Here is a 6,550-nt window from a genome sequence, read left to right on the forward strand (position 1 = left end):
GAGAATGTCTCAAAGGTGAAAGACATATTGTATGTGCTTAAGCAATCCCCTCCTCATGTACCTCCTACGAAACTAGCTTCAAAGGAGGAGTGTCAAAATTATGTTAGACACTATGAGGATGACTTACAAGCCAAATGCTTAATCCTTACTTCACTTAGTGAGGAGCTTATGAAGCTACATAAGCACATGGACACTTCTTGTGCCATGGTTGAAAGTTTGCATAAGATGCATGACATTGAGACTATTAATGTACGATTCTCAAATGTTTGTAGTCTAATGAATGCCAAGATGGCAAAGGGGGCATCGGTTCATAAACATGGACAAAAGGTGGAAAAGATATTTAGAGATCTTAAAAGTTTAGGAACCTCCATCGATGGGAAAATGGCCCAAGACTTTTTCCTTGCATCTCTCTCGGATGATTTCACTAAGTTTATTGTAAACTATAAAGTGAATAGACTCGATCATTCTTTGAAAGAGATGATTGACATGTGCTGTAGATTTGAAAAAGGTTTCAAAATTGACAGTGGGAGTGAGAATGCAAACATAAGGAAAAGGTTGCATAAGAAGAAGGCAAAGAAATCCAAAGGAACATGCTTTCATTGTGGAAAGGATGAATGTTGGAAGAAGAAATACAGGGTGCGCATTGCGAGCCTTATGACAAGAACTTTTGAATAGACTATTTCTGTCATAGAGAGTTCTTTTACAGTGAGCTCCAATTCCTGGATATTTGATTCAGGCGCTAGTCAACATATTTGTAATACGATGCAGGGACTAGTGGGGAGCAAATCACTGAGCAATGGGGAGATGATTATGCGAGTTGGGAACGGCACTAAAATCTCTGCAAAAGCAATAGGCACCTACATGCTTAACCTACCCTCTGGGGAAGTCCTGGAACTTAAAAATTGTTTATATTTTCCTTCATGTATAAAGAATTTGATTTCCATCTCTAAGCTTTTACAAGATGGGCACTCAGTATTGTTTGACAAAATGAGTTGCACTTAATACTTGAACGGTCGTATTATCTCTCATGGTAATATGATAGATGGACTTTTTCACCTAGAGACGAATAGTGGGATGCACTGTATTGCAAGCAGGAATACCTCAAAACCCAAAAGGGCTATAGAAGTTGTTAACCAAGAAAAGATGTGGCATCTTAAACTTGGACATGTGAACCTTGATAAGATTCGCAAGATGTCGAAAGACGGATATATCCACCCATTAGGTAATGACCAGATGGGTACTTGTGAATGTTGCTTGAAAGGGAAAATGACCAAATCTCCATTTACTGGAAAAGGAGAGCGTGCCACTGAAATTCTAGGGTTAATCCACACTGACGTATGTGGACCTATGTCTACTACGTCGAGATGAGGCTTCTCCTACTATATCACATTCACCGACGATCACTCTCGGTTTGGCTATGTGTATCTTATGAAGTACAAGTCAGAATCCTTTGAAAGGTTCAAAGAATTCAAGAATGAAGTTGAGAAGCAAACTGGGAAACAGATAAAGACCCTAAGATCAGATCGAGGGGGTGAATATATGAGTAATGAGTTCCTAGATTATCTCAAAGAGTGTGGAATAATATCACAGTGGACTCCTCCAGGAACTCCACAACTTAATGGAGTTTCTGAAAGGAGAAATCGAACCTTGATGAACATGGTTCGTTCTATGATGAGTTCTGCTGATCTACCAGTAACATTCTGGGGATATGCTCTATATACAGCAGCTTACTTGCTTAATAGAGTACCTTCCAAGTCAGTTCCACAAACGCCCTATGAGATATGGCATGGAAGAAAGCCAAGTCTTAAACATGTTAAGATTTGGGGTTGTGAAGCATATGTCAAGAAGCTTGAAGCTACTAAGCTTGAAGCGAGATCAGTAAGATGTTATTTTGTGGGATATCCTAAAGAAACTATGGGATATGAGTTCTACCATCCTGACGACCAGAAAGTCTTTGTCGCCAGAACTGCTAAGTTTCTAGAGGATGAATTTGTTCTCAAAGGAACTATAAGCAAACAGATGGAAATTAATGAGATTAATAATGAACCACAAACGAGCACTCGACATATTGACAATCATGTTCCTGAACCCCTAGCTCCATGTAGATCTGAACGGGTTAGTAAGCCACCTAAGAGGTATGGCTTAGACAATGACTTTGATGAATTGTACCTTCTAGGTGACAATGAAACAAAGGAGGACCCTAGAGACTACACTGAAGCAATGTCCGACATTGATTCAAAGAGATGGCAAGAGGCCATGAAATCCGAGATGGATTCCATGTATCAAAATCAGGTCTGGACTCTTGTAGACCCTCCAGAAGGTATTGTACCTGTTGGAAACAAATGGGTCTTCAAGAGGAAGATAGGCGTTGATGGGAACGTGGAGACTTATAAGGCTAGATTAGTAGCCAATGGTTACAGGCAAATAGAAGGGATTGACTATGAAGAAACCTTCTCTCCTGTAGCCATGATTAAGTCCATTCGGATTTTGCTTGCGATAGCTGCGTACCATGATTATGAGATATGGCAAATGGACGTGAAGACGGCCTTTCTGAACGGCTACCTAGAAGAAGAGCTCTATATGACTCAACCCGAGGGTTTCGTGTCCAAGTCTGAAAAGACTAAGGTATGCAAGCTTCAAAGGTCCATTTATGGACTTAAGCAAGCCTCCAGGAGCTGGAACATTCGTTTCGACACTGAGATCAAAACGTTTGGTTTTACTCAAAACGAAGACGACAATTGTGTTTATCAAAAGGTCGTTGGGGATGCAGTTGTATTCCTAATGTTATATGTAGATGACATATTACTATTCGGGAATGACACTGCAGTACTTTCTTTTGTAAAAGTGTGGTTGTCCAAAACCTTCCACATGAAAGATTTGGGAGATGCATCTTATGTACTTGGGATAAAGCTTTATCGTGATAGATCCAGAAAATTAATTGGATTATCCCAATCTATGAACATTGATAAGGTGCTAAGTAGGTTCCAGATGGAACAATCTAAGAAAGGTTTTCTTCCTGTTGGACATGGAATTCACCTTTCTAAATCCATGGAACCTAAAACTCCTGAAGAGATACGGCAAATGAGTTGTATTCCTTATGCCTCAGCCATAGGAAGTCTCATGTATGCCATGATATGCACAAGGCCAGATATTGCATATGCTGTGAGCATTACTAGTCGATATCAATCTAACCCAGGATCAGAACACTGGGGAGCTGTCAAGACGGTCCTTAAGTACTTAAGAATAACTAAGGACATGTTCCTCGTGTATGGAGGAGCATCAGAGTTGCGAGTGGAAGGTTATACAGATGCAGATTTCCAATCTGACGTCGATGATAGAAGTTCCAACTCCGGATATGTATTCACTCTGAATGGTAGGGCTGTCAGTTGGAAAAGCAAGAAGCAAAGTGTAATTGCTGATTCCACGACAGAGGCTGAATATGTCGCTGCAGCTGAAGCCGGCAAAGAAGCGTTATGGATGAAGAAGTTCATCACTGAACTTGGGGTGGTTCCAACCATTACATCACCAGTAACTTTGTACTGTGATAATAGTGGGGCGATAGCTCAAGCCAAGGAACCCAAGGCACATCAAAAGAACAAGCATTTTGACAGAGGCTTTAATATCATTAGAAGATATGCTGCCGAGGGGAAAGTCAACATCCTCAAAGTTGCTTCAGCCGATAACGTAGCAGATCCACTGACAAAGCCAATGTCTCAGAACCAGCTTGACCGTCATATGGAAAAGATGGGTATTAGATACATGGGAAGGTGGTTTTGAGTGCAAGTGAGAGATTGTTGGAAGTATGCCCACAAAGCCACTCATTTGATGTAATAGCTTTTTGGAATACTTATTGTGTTAAACTATTATATGTTTAATGGAGGGCAAATCTTATTGTTAATCACTATTTATTGTATCATGTGTTTAAGCAATAAGGGAATCCAAGGAATGTATTTGATTAAGAGATAAGTGATCTAATGAGTTAGATTATCGAGACCTTTCTCTTATGTTCATTCCTAAAACGTTCCTAGCCATAGGATTGCTAATTGGGCATTGACAATCCGCTAAGGCTAGTATGTGTTATGTTAACTCAATCGTGAGTATAACTAGTCTCAAGTCATTTGGTGTTGGACACTAAGACAAACACATAGGTGCTCGAAAGAGTACTCGAGTACACTGAACTACGATCAAAAGAGAGTTCGAACATACATGTCATGTATGAACTCTAAGGTTGCAATATGCAAAGTAGTCCTTTGACCTGAGGCATCATAGATGTCTAATGGTTAGGTCCTTGATCTTTGATCATGTCAACGACATTCCTTTGGAGTGTCCACGGCATTGTTGGGATCAAGCTATCTAGTCAGGTAGGCATATGAATGCACAACAAGGGATCTCTAACCTTCCATGGTGGAGGGAGAATACTCTAAGATATGATTCTAAAGTCTTTGGCCAAAGCAAATGAATATGACTTAGGAAGTTTGTTCCAAATCATATTCAAGGGAATCATATAGGAAAGTATCACATTGGATAGTAGACATGAAACAAACTATCACTTAAACAATGTGATTAAGAGTATTGTATTAGAGAAGGACTGTATTGCATTGTAGTTGTAACTGGATAGGTTCTCCAACCAATTCTACTTAGCTTGGGTAACCATGACATACTGCTAGGTGTCACTCATGGTTTGTGGAAGCCCAAATGATTAGGTAACACTAATCATTAAAGGGAGAATTGAAATGTGGTTTCAATTCACAATCGATAGTTAAGAGTAACATCGCCCACTGCCTCGCTAATTGGAACCTAATGGATCGTACACCAAGTAAGGATGTATGTGAAGAAATTATATGAAATGGATAAGCAATTAAATGGTTTAATTGAAGAATGGTCAAGATTAATTAATTAGTTAATTAATTTTACGAAAGGTTCGTATTGAGCTTATATGTTGGTTTTGGGTTTCGGGGCCTAAAAGCGTTTTGGTCCAAAAGGCCCATTATGTTTAAGTTGTATGACAACAAAAACAAAATGGGCAAATTAGCCCAATAACAAGGAGAGGCCGGCCATTAGGGTGAATGGGCAAGTTTGCTTAATTACAAGTTTGCCACTCACCAAAGAAAATGTTATAAAAGCAACTTTATAGCAATTTTCTCATAGGGGTTCTCTTGTTGAAATTGGGTGAAACATTTTCTCTCATTTTTCTCTAAGAGGCCGGCCACTAAGGGGAGGGACATCTAGCAATCTCTTCTTCCCTAAGTCATCCATATCATCTTCACAAGATACATCCTTGGTGAAGAGACTTAGAGACATCAAGCTTTTGGTGTTTTGGAGAACAAATCCTTATTTCCTCAAATCTTCAAATGAGCACTAAAGGGAGGAAAACACAAGGTGGATTCAAGGAGCTTGGAGGTGACTTGAAGGCCCTCTACTTAGGTGAATCCCTTGTGTAAACAAGGATGAGCTTCAAGGGTAAAGAAACTCTAAATCTTTACTTCTCTTTAATGTTGTTAAAGAGTTTATTTTGGTTCACCATATACTAGGCTTTGAAAGTCATGGGTTTTATGAATTGTTTTTGGATGCATTCCTACTTTAAAGTGTTAATAGCTTGCATGTGTATTCAAATGTTCATACTTGTTCTTAGCTAGGACAAAATTTTTCCTTCACCTTTACCATTCATTGATCAAATGCTTGAAAGGTTAGCCGGTCATTCTTTTAATTGTTTTCTTGATGGTTATTCAGGATATAATCAGATTGTCATAGCTCCGGATGACCAAGAAAAGACCACTTTCACGTGCCCTTTTGGTACCTTTGACTATCGTCGCATGGCATTTGGTTTATGCAATGCACCTGCCACATTTCAACGATGTATGGTAAGTATCTTTTCAAATTTCGTTGAGAAGATTATTGAGGTATTCATGGATGATTTTAGTGTATTTGGTGATTCGTTTGATAATTGTTTGGATAATCTCACATTAATCTTGAAACGATGCGTTGAAACTAACCTTGTTTTAAATTGGGAAAAATGTCAATTTATGGTAAAACAAGGTATAGTTTTAGGTCATATCGTTTCAGAAAGGAGAATTGAGGTTGATAAATCGAAAATAGATCTTGTACGTTACTTACCCTCTCCTACTTCGATTAGAGAGGTTCATTCTTTTCTTAGACATGTAGGATTCTATAGGCGATTCATCAAGGACTTTTCAAAGATTTCCAACCCCCTTTGCCATCTCCAACAAAAGGATGTCCCATTCAAGTTCGACGAGGAATGTGAGAAGGCCTTCCAACACCTAAAAAAAATGCTAACTTCGGCCCCCATCATTGTTCTACCAGATTGGAGCCTTCATTTTGAGCTTATGTGAGATGCTTCCGATTATGCATTAGGGGCTATTTTAGGACAAAGGAAGGACAAGCAGCCATGCATCATATACTATGCCTCTCGAACCTTGAATGACGCTCAATTGAACTACTCTACGACGGAAAAAGAACTTTTTGCTGTTCTTTTTGCTTTAGATAAGTTTCATTCTTATTTACTTGGTACTAAAGTTATAATCTATTCTAA

Source organism: Malus sylvestris, chromosome 14 (genome assembly GCF_916048215.2).
Source record: "Malus sylvestris chromosome 14, drMalSylv7.2, whole genome shotgun sequence".
Classification (NCBI taxonomy): Eukaryota; Viridiplantae; Streptophyta; class Magnoliopsida; order Rosales; family Rosaceae; genus Malus; species Malus sylvestris.